This window comes from Equus caballus, chromosome 2 (genome assembly GCF_041296265.1).
Source record: "Equus caballus isolate H_3958 breed thoroughbred chromosome 2, TB-T2T, whole genome shotgun sequence".
Lineage (NCBI taxonomy): Eukaryota > Metazoa > Chordata > Mammalia > Perissodactyla > Equidae > Equus > Equus caballus.
Window position 1 is genome coordinate 31244380 of NC_091685.1, and position 15436 is coordinate 31259815.

The 15436-nt window shown below is 49.6% G+C and overlaps 1 pseudogene; it reads right to left on the reverse strand.

The window, feature by feature from the left end:
- Positions 1 to 228: 228 nt before the first annotated feature.
- On the reverse strand, positions 229 to 11049 carry LOC100057825 (elongation factor 1-alpha, somatic form-like; annotated as a pseudogene).
- Positions 11050 to 15436: the final 4387 nt, after the last annotated feature.

A 15436-nucleotide genomic window follows, 5' to 3' on the forward strand; every position in this document is an offset into this window, starting at 1 on the left:
GCCCAGCAGGTACTGGCTCACTTAACCTTCAACATCTCTGTGGAGGCACCTACCATTGTTTTCCCATTTTACAGATGAGCAGGCAAGGCTCACAAAAGTTTAGTGACTTTCACAGACACTATTTAGGTGAGGCGGTCCAACATCCGGGTCCAGTCCTGTTCTAGCAGCTGATGAACCAGACCAGGGCCAAAGCTGCCCCCGCTTCCCCCTTCACACCTTTTCCTCCCCGTGAGCCCGGCTCTCTGCTTCTTGCGCCCGTCAGGCCCACAGAAGGAAGGTGGAGGGGCAGAATGAGACCCAGCGCCCCAGCTGCTCCCTCCTGGCTCCAGACATCAAGGTCAGTAGAGGCAGAGGAAAAAAGACGTGCTGTGCTTTATTCCCAGGCCTCGAACTCATCCGCAAAGAGAGACACGCGCGAGCAGGGGCAGGTTTAGGGCAGTCCATGCAAGAGAAGATCAAGCGCAAGGCTTCTCCTTGATGGCTCTCTCCCAGGTGTGGCTCCGCTGGGGCTGCCCGAGGCTTGCAGGGCCCAAAGCAGCTGTCCCCCCTCACTTCTTGGCCGCTTTCATGGCAGACTTCGTGACTCTGCCACCAGGCGCTGCTTTTTTCTTCACAGCTTTGATGACCCCGACGGTCACTGTCTGCCTCATGTCACTCACAGCAAAGTGACCTAGGACAAATGGCACGGAGAAACAAGTGGGTAACTCGGTCAGGGCACAAGCTCTGGGGCACTTGCACAGGAGGTCAAGTGAGCCATGTAAGTGATACTTTGAGTTGTACTTGCAGGCTGATTAATTCTCCCAATGACTCCCAGTACCTCTCATTATTATCATGTCTTTTACAGATAAGACGACTGAGGCAGAGAAATTGACGGTACCTGGCTTTAATGGTTGAAAACCCAGAAGTCTCACGCTTTAGTGCTTATATTCTTAGCCATCTGACTGTCCTGCTTCCATAAATAAAAGTCAGAGAAAGCTTTGCTTCCAGTGCACCCACCACCCTGCCGTCCTAATCCTCCCAGCCTCCAGGCGACTATCACATTCTCTGTGCCCGTTACAACCCATGGGATCGATCTCATTTACCTTCAACCGTGAACCTGACAGTTGCTTCTGGGGGTTCTTGAGTGCTCCCTTGACTTCAAATTGTGGAGGGAAGGGCTTTGGCACCTGGCTTCAAGCCTCATGGTAGTTTTGGCAGAGGTAGGGGGAACTAACCCAGCCTTGCAAGATTCATGTCGCAGCCTCTTTGGCCTACCCCTGAAATTAGGCTTTTGAAATTTATCTCCTTCCCCCTTAACTGGGAGACCCTGAGGGCAGGGACTTCTTTATTTGTAAATATCTAGCCCAGAACCCAGCACTTCACATAAGTGCCTATTCCCTATATATTTGAGTTCAGAACATTCTAGATTAATGGTTCAAGCCAAGCCATGCATACCATACCTGGGGAATCTAAGAAACAGCCTTCTAGGCTGCAGCCTTGACCAGGTAAGTCTGCCAGGGTCTGAGCCTCTGGGTTTAATAGGCTCCATCAAGGTTCTGACAATTCACCAGGTTTGAAAACCACCACAGTAGCGTGTAGGAAGAACAAAGAAAGTCCCTACTGACCTCTACTCTATTCGCCTCCTTCAGATCAGTGCTTCTCAAACTGATGGGCATGCCAGTTACCTGGGGATCTTGTTAAAATGCAGATTTGAGTTCAGCAGGTCTGGAGGGAGCCTGAGATTCTGCATTCCTAACCAACTCCCAGGGGATGCCTGGTCTACAGACCACACTTTGAGTAGCAAGCCTCTAAAGTGGCCCCTGCCTTGCTCTGTGACACTAGGCTTTCCCTTTCTGGGCCATTCTAACTTGGCACTCAGATTCTTTAGACCAAGTTCTGCTACCTGGCTTGGGTGACACACATTGGCCAACCAGCTCTCTGGAGCCAGGAGTAGAAAGGGGCAGCCCCGGTGGCCAGGTACTCTTGGGCTCACTGAGGGGCGGGAACTCTGAGCTTTCTATGCACATGGGCTTGCCTGGGATCATCTGGACGATGGCTGAGTCCCCAGACTTCAGGGCTTTGGGGGTGTCTTCCAGCTTCTTCCCCGAGGGCTGGTCGACCTCTCTCAGCTCTGCAAATTTGCAGGCAATGTGGGCAGTGTGGCAGTCCAGAACTGGCCAGTAGCCAGCTGCATTGCTGCTGGGGTGGTTGAAAACGATCACCTGGAACACAGGGAGGGCATTAGCCAAGCATCCTTCAAAGGAGGTGGCCCTAACCAGCTAAGGGGTCAGGCGCCTTGGACACACTTTATTTTTTTTATTTTTTTTAAGATTTTATTTTTTTCCTTTTTCTCCCCAAAGACCCCCGGTACATAGTTGTATATTCTTCATTGTGGGTTCTTCCAGTTGTGGCATGTGGGACGCTGCCTCAGCGTGGTTTGATAAGCAGTGCCATGTCCGCGCCCAGGATTCAAACCAACGAAACACTGGGCCGCCTGCAGCGGAGCACGCGAACTTAACCACTCGGCCACGGGGCCAGCCCCTGGACACACTTTGAATTAGAGTGAACGTTTGCACATTTATAGGGTATACCAAGTTCCACACAAAGCAAATCTCATGCATTGCAATTTAATTTTCACAGCAGGGAGCCTCAGTAACTTACCCAAAATTTCATAGCTAGGAAGTGGCAGAGCTGAGCATAAATGATACTAAAACCTACACACATAGATGTTATCATATGTTCTACTTCTCCTGCCATTTAGAAAAATGATATATGCAGCTACCAACTTGTTAAGTAGCCCCTGGTCAGCTGTTTTATACATCATCTCATTTGATGCTCCCAATATCACTGCCAGGTCGCACCAGCCTCTACATGCATGTAGGAATGTGTCAGACGCTCCATTAAGAAAGGGCTTCATATTTTAACTCTGGGCCAAGGAAACACCTGAGAGGTCCAAACATACAGATTCCCAGGCTCTCTACAGACCTACTGAATCAGAACAACTGGGGAGAGGCCTAGGAATCTGCATTTTTGAAACACTTCCCAGGTGATTCTAATCCACCTGGTTTGAGAACTACTCTAAGGCCTCAAGACCACGTTCTGGAAATCAGCAAGTTCAGCAAAATTCATTGTCTTGTTCAAGGGCAAGCAGCAAATTAGCTGCAGAGTCAGGATTCTAACCCAGACTGACTCTACCTGCACTGCTGTCAAGTGCCCTGCTCAGAGTACATGCTCAGTGACCATTTCCTGAATGACCAGTGACCCATCCTGTGCATGAGGTAGTATGGCTACCTCAGGAGGACACCCCTAAGTGGGCCTTCCCACCTGCAAGATGAAGCTCCCCGCCTCTAAGGGCGGATCATTCTTGCTGTCCCCTGCCACGTTGCCCTGCCTGATGTCCTTCACAGACACGTGCTTCACGTTGAAAGCTACATTGTCACCAGGCAAGGCCTCGGCCAGGGCCTTGTGGTATATCTCCCCCGACTTGACCTCCATGGTGATGTTGCAGGGGGCAAAGGTCACCAGCATACCTGACTTGAGGAAGCCAGTTTCCACCTGGCCCACAGGCACGGTACCAATACCTGGAGGGACAGAGCAACCAGGCCATCAGCAGCCAGACCCCAGTGAGTCCCTATCCCCAGTACCCCGACATGGCCTGTTCTCACCCCCGATTTTGTACATATCCTGCAGGGGCGGCTGCGGGGGCTTGTCCATAGGGCGGGTAGGGGGCACAGTGGAATCCAGTGCTTCTAGCAGCGTCATGCCTACCATGGTCCCTTCCTTCCTGGTGATCTTCCAGTGAATCAGGGCGTCTGAAAAATCACCAAGGGTACAGCTCACACAGCCCTGAGAGCATCTGCCCTCACTTAACATGGGACCTCAAGCAATTTCTTTAGGCGTTGTGAGCCTCAGCTTCCTCATCTGTGACATGGCAATATCACTGCCTACTTTGCAGACCAGTGTAAAGACACAGAAGACCACACGCAGCTCACCAAGCACAGTGCTTGACACGTACCGTGTGCCCACTAAATGGTGGCGATTACTCTAACTCTCACAGGCATGGCCCCAGAATTGAGCCAATATATTTCAGGAAGCTTAGATTCCTAGAATCTGAATAGCCCTTAGATCTCATTCCATCTGCATTACACAGATGGGGAAATTGAGGTCCAGAGAATAGAAAGGACTTGTTAACATACAGCAAAGTTAAGTCAGTACTGGGGGAGTAAGAATGAAAACAAGACTCAAATACTCTAACACTCATACCTTCTGAAGACTAAGATGTTCCCCAACAGAAGTATTCTAAAGAATGTGCTGCAGGGGCCAGCCCAGTGGCACAGTGGTTAAATGCACATGTTCTGTTTCTGGGGCTCGGGGTTCGCCAGTTCGGATCCCGGGTGCAGACATGGCACAGCTTGGCAAGCCATGCTGTGGTAGGCATCCCACATATAAAGTAGAGGAAGATGGGCACAGATGTTAGCTCAGGGCCAGTCTTCCTCAGAAAAAAAGAGGTGGATTGGCAGCAGATGTTAGCTCAGGGCTAATCTTCCTAAAAAAAAAAAAAAAAAAAAAAAGTGCTGTAAGGTCAAAAGACCAAGGAAGCACACTTATAAGCAAAGGCGGCATTATTGAGTATAAGACCTAGGAGGATGACATTCAGAATGACAGTGCATTGTATACATGCCTTTTAAGCAGACATTATATTTTCAACTCTAAAAACCCTGGCCAGAGTGCATCAGAGAAACCGTCTTTGCCCTCAAAGACATATCAGTTAACTGGAAATCCAGGACAGACAAGGTACAGAAAGAACCAAATGGTTGATGTTAAGGGCCAAGTGGGCAGGCAGACCAAGCCACAGAGCTGGTCAGCACTTTTTTAAAGCTTGGCCTTAGGTCAAGTAGACTATCAGAATCCTGATGAAGTTCCTCCTTTCCAGCCATAAGTTCTTGAGCAAATCTCTAGGCTTTGAAACTTCAGTCTCCCACGAGTGTCAAAGGAAACACCACCCCTTCCTCAGCACTATAGATTAGAGGCAGGACCTGGGAGAGATGCCCTGGCCCCCGGGTCACGCACATCAAGCTCTCAGTGAACAGTCATTCTCAGTCCCTGGTAAGACTCTCAGTAGGGGGAGGAGGCAGCAACTGCCATGGGAGAAAGAGCTGGGAAGGGAGATCAGGGAAGGCTTTGGTGGGTGGGCTCCCACCAAAAGTCAAGGAAGCCTTCTTTCATGGAAGAGAAGCAGAGCTAGGCAGTACAGAAGCCACACAGAACACCTCATGGACTCAAAAATTGGTGGCCCAAGGAAGAAAGCTACCAGTTCTATTAATACTCAACTCTCACAGAGGGTGAGGGAGAAGGGGAAGGTAGGAGGCTTTGAAAAGATTTAATAAGCAATTTTATATAAATAATTCAAACTTGTAAGAAAAAGAAAGTATTCTTTCTTTTTAGAGGGGTAATTGAGGGTCAGAAGAAGTAGGTTGCCCAAGGCCCAATGACTGGCAAATGGCCAAACCATAAGTTGATAATGAGGCTGACTGCCCAGACACAAGGCTCATCAGTGAGGATGAGCTCTTCCATCAGTTTGATGAGCTTGGTAATTCAAAGACCCATACAACAAGCCTATGAGGTTGGCATCATCCCCAACTTGAAGATGGAGAAACCAAGGTCTCCGATGACATTTGAGAGCTGAGTCTAAACCCCAAGTTTACTATCTAGTCCACTGGCTGCACGCTGTGTTCTTTTGCCATCTAGAACATAGCAGCTGCCTAATAAATGCTCAAAAGGATGGGAGAATGAACCCCCTTTGTCTCACTAGCTGAGATGTGTCATAATACTCAGGGTATAGGGAAACAGGCGTCAAAATCTTCAGATTTCTGCTCTAATGCCATTTAAGAAGAGCCCCTCTTGACCACCCAATATAAAGTAACTCTCTCATATCATGTCCCCACACCTTTTAAATTTTTCTCAGCACTTATCATCCACTATATTATCTCTACTCCCAACAAGACTGTAAACGCCACGAGCAGGGTTGTGTCTCATTCACTGCTGTACCCTCAGCACCAAGGACAGTGCCCAGTGCACAAATATTCAAATAGCATCCAAACGAACACACTGCCAACAGCAGTTCTAATCTTTCTCAAGGACAATTGGGCAATCTATGTCAGAAGACTCCAAAATAATGCCTACCCTTTGTTTCACTAGGAAGTTACTTTAATTAAGTGATTGAGGACACATGCAAAGACTTATTTACCAAGATGCTTATGGCAGTTTTTAATAAAACTAGAAACAACCTTCTTAGAACCTGGTGGTCTTGGGCTATTAACTACACTCTCCCAGTTTTCTTACTTGACTTGGGAATAAAATGCCTTCTTTATGGGGTTGTGTATATGTAAAGTGCTTCGTCTGATGTCTGGCACATAGTAGTTTCTCCAATCATTAATTACCATTTTAATTTAATAATGGACATGGCTAAACAAACTACTGTACGTCTGAAAGGCAATACAAAACACCCATTAAGTATTCAACATGTATGAATGGCAAGGGAAATTTTAAAAGTGAAAAGTGTTATAGAACATTATGTATAGTTTGAGTCCAGCTGTGGATAATCTAGAAAGAACTAGAAAACTAGGTTATCTATAAGCCATGAGATTGCAGTTTATGCTTTATATCTACATGAAATGCTCATTGTAAAAATGTTAGACACTACTTTTATAATCAGAAAAACATAGCTATGTACATGTGGAGGAAAAGGTTAAGAATCCTCAAGTCAGTTATAGAAAAGGTAAGATTTAGCGATGTACCAACTAATAGCAGTTAGCACTTGAGCACCAACTGTATGCATGAACAGATGCCCTTGTGGAGTCTCTCTCAGGTAACTCTCACAAGCCCATGAAGTAAGTCCTAAGGCCCAGAGTGTTAATACCTCACTCATCTCTTTACTGGGGTTGTGGAATGGAGCTGGGGCTTGAACCCAGGTCTGATGCTAGAGCTAGACTTCCTTGGTAGGGAGACACTCTTCTAGGAATTTTAAACCCTTCTAGATTTTGGAATCCACGAGCACAGTGACCATATCATAGATACATTCATATTGCCCCCACACTGCCTAACCCGTCTTGAGAGATAGGATGGCTTAGATGCTGTGAGCACGGGCTGGAATTCTAGACTCTGTCAGCACTTCCCCACAGAACTTTCTGCAATGATTGAAATATTCTATAAGTGCACTGTCCAGTATGGTAGCCCATATGGTTGTTGGGCACTTGAAATGTAGCTAATACAACTAAGGAACTGAGCTTACTTGATTTTAGTAATTTAGATAGCCACATGTAACCAGTGGCTACCACACTGGACAGCGCAGGTCTATGCTTACTGGTTGTGTAGTCTTGAGTTACCTTTGTTTGTTCATCTGTAAAATGGGGATCAAATCACATATCCCATGGGGATGGAGATCATTCACAGTGACTGGCCTATGAGCACACTCTAAATCCTGGGTATTATATTCTAGGAGAAGCTCAGAGATTTGAGTTGGAAAGTCTCACGTAATTGGCCCTGCCCCAGCAGCCCTCACCTTGGCGCTAGGATCTATCATGTTGTCCCCGTGCCAGCCCAAGATGGGCACGAAGGCAGAGTTGTAACTGATCTTCTTGATATAGACCTTTCCCTCCTTGCTCATCTCCTCAAAGCGCACCTTGCTGTAAGGAGGCTCCGTGATGTCCACCTTGTTGACTGCCACAACAAGCTGCTTCACGCCCAGCGCATAGGCCAGCGGTACCTGCTCACACGTCTGCCCATCCTTGGGGACGCCAGTCTCAAACTTGCCTACATCATTTGCCACAATCAGCACAGTGCAGTCTGCCTGGCCCAACGGACAGAGAGAGGAAGGAGGCCCAGCTCAGACCTGGCCTGGGACACCCACTGCCCACCCCCAGAGCAGGGCTGAGGCAACCCTGGTGGTACCTGCGAGGTGCCTGTGATCGTGTTCTTGATGAAGTCATGGTGACCCGGGGCATCGATGACAATGATGTAGTATTTCTTGGTCTTGAACTTCCACAGGGAGATGTCAATGGTGATGCCACGCTCCCACTCTGCCTTCAGCTTGTCCAGCACCAGGCATACTTGAAGGAGCCCTTGCCCATCTCGGCCAGAAGTGGGAGGGACAACCCCAGGGTCACCCCACCTCCAAAGCCACCCATCGACCAAGAAGAAAGTTCCCAAATAAGCTGAGAGTCAGAGGGGACAGTAACAGGGCAGTGATGGAGACGCCTTTGAATTTTTAAATAATAGAATGTATTACTTGCATACTTTTTTATTTTAGAGTAGGTTCTAGAGTCAGAGTGACCCAGAGCCGTATGATCAAGTGCCTCCCCTGGCCCAGGGGCCTGGAACACAGTCAGCAAGCCCTCAAGTTAGTAATAGCAAACACGTAAGTAATGTCGACAATGGACGTGGTGCTGTTTTAAGCACTTAACACGGATTATCTCACTTAATTCTCACAACCACTCAGTGAAGTTTTATTATCTCCATTTTACAGAGGAAGTAACAGAGACATTCACTGATTAGCCCAAGAGCACACAGCTAATAAGCAGCAGTGCCAGGATCTGAACCCAAGGCATCGGACTCTAAAGTTCAAGCTTTTACCCACGACTCCATGTGAAATGGTAGCTTTGACGGATAATTACAGGGACCTTGGGTAAGTTCAGCTTCTTTCAGCACTGGTAAAAATGAGGCTGCTATAAAGTCTGTAGCATATACAGTTTACTGCATTGGTCTAGGGTCCATGATACCACTTGCCAGCTGAGAGATCCTGGGCATCTGTTCATTTCAGCTCTAATTACGGCGCTGTGCTAGACCCTACAGGCAGAGCAGAGAACCGGAAAGACCAGAGACCAGCTGGCTTCAAGAAAACGAATTAGGTCATATTGAGAGAGAGAGAGAACATAAACCAAATATCCTGGCTTTTGGTGCAATAGGAGCTTTTATGAAGTCCCTCATAGTTTAGAATATACATCAGACAAGCAGTTCTCAAAGAATGGTCCAGGGTCCCCTAGACGTGTTTTCTAGAGGCCACACAATGTGAAATTACAACAGATTGAATGTAGAAGCAGGTATGAGAATCCAGCTGTCTGCTATTAAACCAGACATTAAAGATACCTGCAAAAATATAAGACAATGCCACTCTTCTAAGATTTTTGTTTTGGAAAATAGTTACTTTTCGAACACAAAAAAGTGATAGTTATGTTAATATGTAAGGGGTTTATTTCCATTATTTTTAAATGAATATTTTTAAAACTCAGTTTTAATTTTGAATATAGTAACTATAGATAGATCTAATTTACATAATTCTTTGAGGTCCCTTTAAACGCATAAAGAGCTCCCCAGACCATAAAGTATGAGAACCTCTACCTCAGATCATTTGTTTTTCCATAACCTTCTTGGTTATGCTTCTACCATATTGGGTATGGACCAATCCGTCTTTTCTCGGGGTTCTAAAGCTTTCCTCAACAGCCCCGGCCACGTAGGTGCCCCCACAACAATTCTGACTACACCTTGGAAAGTCAAGATTAGAAAAATGGGATCTATGTAGCCCATGGCACTAGTTTATGACCTGTTGAGGTCGCTTTCCAGTCTTCCCTATTTAGACTTCGGCTCATTCCACAGACCGCTCCTATCTCGTTGAGAGGCTTTTTCAACTCTCTCCGATGTTTTCCACCCCTCTCCCTGGCTCTCCCTTCTCATTCTCCTGCATGGGCTCCTCTTTCTCCACCCATCCCAGGGCTCTGTCCCTCTCCCTTTCCCACGGCATGTCCCTGCTCATTCCATGGCCTAGTCTCCAACCTGGGCTTCCATCCTGAGCTCCAGACTTCAATATTCAACTGCCCACTAGACGCCTCAAATGTCACACATCTAAAGTTCACTTCTTGCGACCTCCGATCAGCTCTGCCTCTGGTATTCACAGGCCATCCAATTTCCCCAGCCAGAAACTTGAGGGTCACCCTCAACTCCTCTTTCTCTCTTACCCCCTAAGTTCTGTGGATTCCCTACCTCCATGTCTCTCGATTCCATCCATTACTCTCTGTGCCCACCGCTACTGCCTGAGCCCCGGCCACCATCCTTGCTCACCCAGTACCTGCAACAACCTCCAAACTGGCTTCCCAGCCCCCAGCATTGGGCCCTTGCATTCGTCCTCCCTGTGCTGCAGCCCACAGGCACTTCCTACAAGACTCATCTGATCCCTTCACTCCCATGCTTGCGGCCCGTTAGTGGCCGTGGGGACAGTGGCCAGGTTCCTTCAGCAGAGCTTTCAAGGCCTATGTCCTTGTCATCAAACAGCCACTCTCCAGCTCAGGTGCTCTGAGGTGTTCTAGTCTCCCCGTGGCTCACAGACACCCTCCCCGTTTCCTCAAGACGCAGAGGTGCCTTCCTCTGAGAAGTCTTCCGGGCCTCCCAGGCCGTGTTCATTATCCCTCCCCTGGGATCCCACAGCACCCACCCCGTTACTGAGCTTGTTGTGTGACATGAGGGTTCGTGACCAGGAGTTCCTGGTCGGGGGAGGCCAAGGCTTGTTATGGTCACCATTTTATCCCAAGGGGCTACCCCAAGGTCCATGGTAGAAGCATGGCAAATAAATCCTTTTCCTCCTTTTAAATAGGGATGTTGGCAGCTTTACTTCCTGAGATCCAGTGTGGCACCTGTCGCACACTAGAATTTAAACCTTGGCTCCACCTTCAGGCAAGCTATTTAACCCCCTGAGCCTCATTTGCCTCACCTGGAAAAGGGCAGCTGCACCACCTGCATGACATGATGGAACGGGAAATCATCCACCAGCCCAGCAGGTGTTCAGCGGGTGGGGCTGTCCCCTCCCCCACCATGAGGCATCTCTCCCAGGGAAAGCAAGGCTGGAAATGGGGGAAGGCTCGAGCACAGCAGCCTCACCTCGGAGGCCTCCTTCTCGAACCTCTCGATGGTCCTCTTGTCGATGCCCCCGCATTTGTAGATGAGATGCCCAGTCACGGTGGACTTGCCCGAGTCCACGTGGCCGATCACCACAATGTTGATGTGGGTCTTCTCTTTGCCCATGCTGGGGGCTGCTCGGAGAGAGGACAGCGGTGCTCAGGGCATGAATTGACCACCCCCTGCCCCCAGCTCATCTTCCTTGGGACTAGGCCAGCTCAGCCAGCAGAGGGTGAGTCAGGAGAGGAAAACAGATGGCCAGCAAGGCAGGTGAAGGGTTGGCCTCCCCAACCCACCTGGGGAGGATACTCTGGTCTTTCCCCCCTGCCTCCCGCTCCAAGGAGGACGTGCCTACCTCCAGAGCTCCTCCCCTCACGCCTCCTCGAACCTAGGATGCCCACCCCACCCCCCTTTCAGAACCCACATCCCAGGCCCACCCCTTGCATCCAGACGTCCCCACTGGCTCCCGCTGGCTCTCGGACTCTGTGGGAAAAGCCCAGCAGCCCAGTTTGCACCGGATAGGCTCTCATGCTTCAAGTGGCGAGGAAGAGGAGCACATTGCCCACCAAAAGGCCTCTGGCCTTTGAGATGATGATTGATATCCTCCTCACCACCCCTAGTGCCAGGCTGGGCACTACAAGGTGGCCTGGGGTCAAAGGCAGGCCTCGGGGTGGGAGGTGAAAGGAGGGACCTGGGGTCAGGAGGAGGTCCCTGTGTTCGCTGTCCTTGGGCGTTGAGGGTGTGGGTAGGAAAGGGTGGGGGCTCTAGCTTTTTACACACCTGCCTCCTAGGTGGTCCTGGGCATCACCAACCACGTGGATTCACCCTCTCTCCAGCAGCCAGCACAGAGCCTGATCCGTGGCGAAGCTTGAGTTTGCTGACAATGCAGAATGACTGCTTACCACCTTCCAGGCCCTGGCCCCGGTATGCACCATCACCTTTATGCTACTCCTAGCTCGATCTGAAAAATGAGGAAACTGAGGCTCAGGAACAGGACCACACTGGTGAGAGAGCAGCAGAATTAGGCTGGGAACTCAAGATGTCTGACCCCAGAATCTTAGCCAGAACGCAGCTCTGCCTCCCAGTGAATTAATGTCTGAAGACAGGAAGGAAGGAAGGGACATGACCCCAGCCCCAGCCCTGTTCATCTCTGTGGTCCCAGCCTCCAGCACCGGGTTTCTGAGTGAATATTTAGTTTGGGACCTGGGGGGATGATGAGCTGGAGGGGTCTGTCTTCCTTCAGGGAAGGGCTGCCCACAGGGCTGAGGCTCGGAGCTCCTGGACAGGAGTCTGAGGCCAGTACTAAGCTGGTGTCCTCCAGAGGTTCTGGAACCACCCACACCTCAGTTCCTGAGGACCGCGCTCCGTGCCTGGAGACCAATCTGATGCGGGGAAACGTGGCAGAGAAAACAGGCTTCCGAGACAGGCCGACTTAATTGATCGCACATCCCGGCCATACTCTTCTCCTTCGTGGTCCCTTGGCCCCTCTGAGCCTGGGTTTCCACCTACCTCTCTGCGACGCGGTTGTTCAAGGAGATACAACGACCCCTCATTATAAATCTTGATGAAGCTGATAATTGGTCCTTTAAAAAGCTTATGACAAAGTAGAAACACATGGGGGAGCTCTAACCACAAACCACAGATTAAAATGTTCTTACAACAACCAGGGCAGTTGGGAGTGGGGGACTGCTGGGGGGCTGTTATTACAACTCTTTGCTGATCACCCTGACCCACAGCTGTGGTGTGAAAAGTCTTAGAGTCAGGAGGCCTGGGTTCAAATAATGGCCTTGATCTTCCACAGCTGTGAGACCCTGGGCACTTTTCTTAGCCTCTCAGAGTCTTAGCATTTTTACCTCTAAAATAGGCTTCTTGATACTGACTTCAGTGGATGTTGTAACAATTAGATGAGATCACAGATATGAAGTGCCTAGATGGTGCTGGTGCATAGTAGGTCCTCAGTGAAAGACGGACCAGAACAGAACAAGGGCTTGCTGAATACTAAGCCTGTGCCAGGCCCGGGGCTGGGTGCTATGGCTAGCCAGATGCTGGTCCAGCCCCCAACGAGCTTCTGGGTCAAAACCTACACCCAGGACACCCTACATGGTTTGGGGGGCGCTACTGACATTTACTGTTGCAGGGGGGAGGCAGGCATGCTGAATATCATTCAGCGCACAGATGTTCCCACCCAACAGAGAGAGCACTGCCCAACAAAATGCCCCGTCTTTGAGAAACACTTGCTAGAACCATCCAGGACAGAGATTGCAAACTCAGTCCCTCCAGGGGCCAGGCAGCTGAAACTCATCAGTTGTCTTCTGGCAACACAGACACTTTGTTTAAAATAAATGTGTAGAAATGAGCCTCCTTTCACAAAGATGCTACCATTTTCCTTGAAACATCCATCCCACTTAGGCTTTTGTTGTCTTACGTTTGATGGAAACGGGGGCATAGAGAACTATTTCTCTACTATGAGGACAAACAACCTCAAGAGCAGGATGAAAGGCAGGGTTAAAGGTCAGGAGACCCACACACAGGGCTGGCCACTACTTCTGGTGTTGTCAGACCTGGTTCTTTCAGGTGTTTCAGAGTTCACAAAATGGTTATTTGGACCAAACCCAGATCCCTCTGAGTATCGGATTTAGCCTGTGGGTCCCAGTTTTTGTCCGTTGTTTGGGTTTTCTACTTTGGACCTTTTACATCCCATCAGAGCCTGCCCTTCACCCAGGTGGGAGGGGTGGATGTGGCAGGGGGAAGGGGGAGGGGAAGGAGAGGCCTCACCCGGGGGCAGTGTCCATCAGGTCCACAGAGAAGCCTGCTCTTGGAAAGAAAAAACAAGATGACCAAGTGGTGGTCTCAGCCTCAACCAGCACGCTGGGTGGCCAGCGCTCTTGGAGGAAACAGCGGACAGGACAAGCCTGTCCAGGGGGAGCCTGTCCAGGGTCAGGTGCTCTCCCTTCCCTCCTCCTGCACTTCCCCTCCCCCCCCTTCCCATCTTCCTCTCCCATTCTCCTCCCCACCTCCCCTCTTCACGGGAAGAACTGGGACTCAGGCTCAGACCGCAGCTGTGGCACTGTGGGGGACCTTGGGCAAGCCACCTGACCGCTCTGTGCCTCGGTTTACTCCCTGAGAGAAGGGGATTGTGATGGTTTTCTGGTGAGGATGAAAAGAGGCAGGGAAGTGGTGAGCACAGCGTGGAGCGCAGAGCAAGAGTTCTGCAGATGTGCTTCGTTTTCTCCCCTGGCGCTTGCCCTCCTTTCCCACGGGTGCCCTCCTTTTTCATTCTTTGCTTTGCTCTCGGGCTTCCTTCTCCTCACTGTGTTTCTCTCCTCTCTCCCATCCTCGGCTTTCCTGCTCCCGTTTCCTCCCCTCCTCTTCCTTTCCCCTAGCCCAGCCTTGCTCTCCCTCTCCACCTTCAAGGGCCCATCCTCCCAGGGTGGAGGAGAGCTCTGTCCCCATCCAGCAGGTCGCTCAGCAGCCCCACCACATGTAACCCAGGCAGCTCCCAGTGTACCCAGGGGCACTCAAGAGCCCAGTCTGAGGAACAACACAGAGCCTAGAGACCCCACGGAATCACCAGGTCTGGAGGCAGGGGAGTGAGGAAGGGGTGAGTGAGGACAAAGAGGAGGGTGTTAGGGGACTCTGAGCCGTGCAGGGAGGCAGCTTGGAAGAAGGCTTTGGAGCCAGAGAGACCTGAGTATGAATCCTGGCCCCAACCCTTAATAGCTGGGCAATTTGGAGCAAGTTAGTTGCCCTCTCTGAGCCTCCTGTAAAATGGAGATAATAACCCAGCTTACGTATGTTGAGCGCCTCCCACATGCCGGGTACCCTGAGCCCTTCACATGCGTTCTTTCATTTGCCCCTTGCAAACACCCTATCAGGCGGTAGTAATATTAATCCCATTTAACAGATAAGGAAACTGAGGCAAAGAGGAGTCATTTGTCCAAGAACACACAGATCATAAGGGATGGACACATGATTTACTTGCCCAGGCCTTCTGAGAACATTGCAAATGATCTATTTCTCAAGGTTGTTGGGAGATTAAATGCTATAATTTACATCTGTTATTTTCACTGATTTAACAGAAAGGAGAGAGCTTAAAGCAATTTTGTTTCCTATTTCCATAATAATCAGCAATTACCAAATGCTTTGACAAAATAAGTTTTCCCTATATATCTTCTTGCATGAACTGTTCTTATCTTCTGGCTCTTTATCTGGTGGGGTTTGGTGTCTTATTTCCGAAGAGAGCTGGAGGTTGCAAGCTCTGGGGCAGTCCTGTCCAACGGGGTAGCCACAAGCCGCGTGTGGCTATTTAAGTTTATGTTAATTCATATAAGGTAAAATTTAAAAGTCAGTTTCCTCAGCCACAATAGCCACATCTCAAGGGTTCAAGAGCCACATGTGGCTGGTAGCCACCACATTGAATGGCATGGACGTAGTTCCATCGTCGTAGAAAGTTCTATCAGACAGCGCTGCTCTTGGAGAAATCAAGTCTGGGCCTCTGAAAACTGGAGACTGA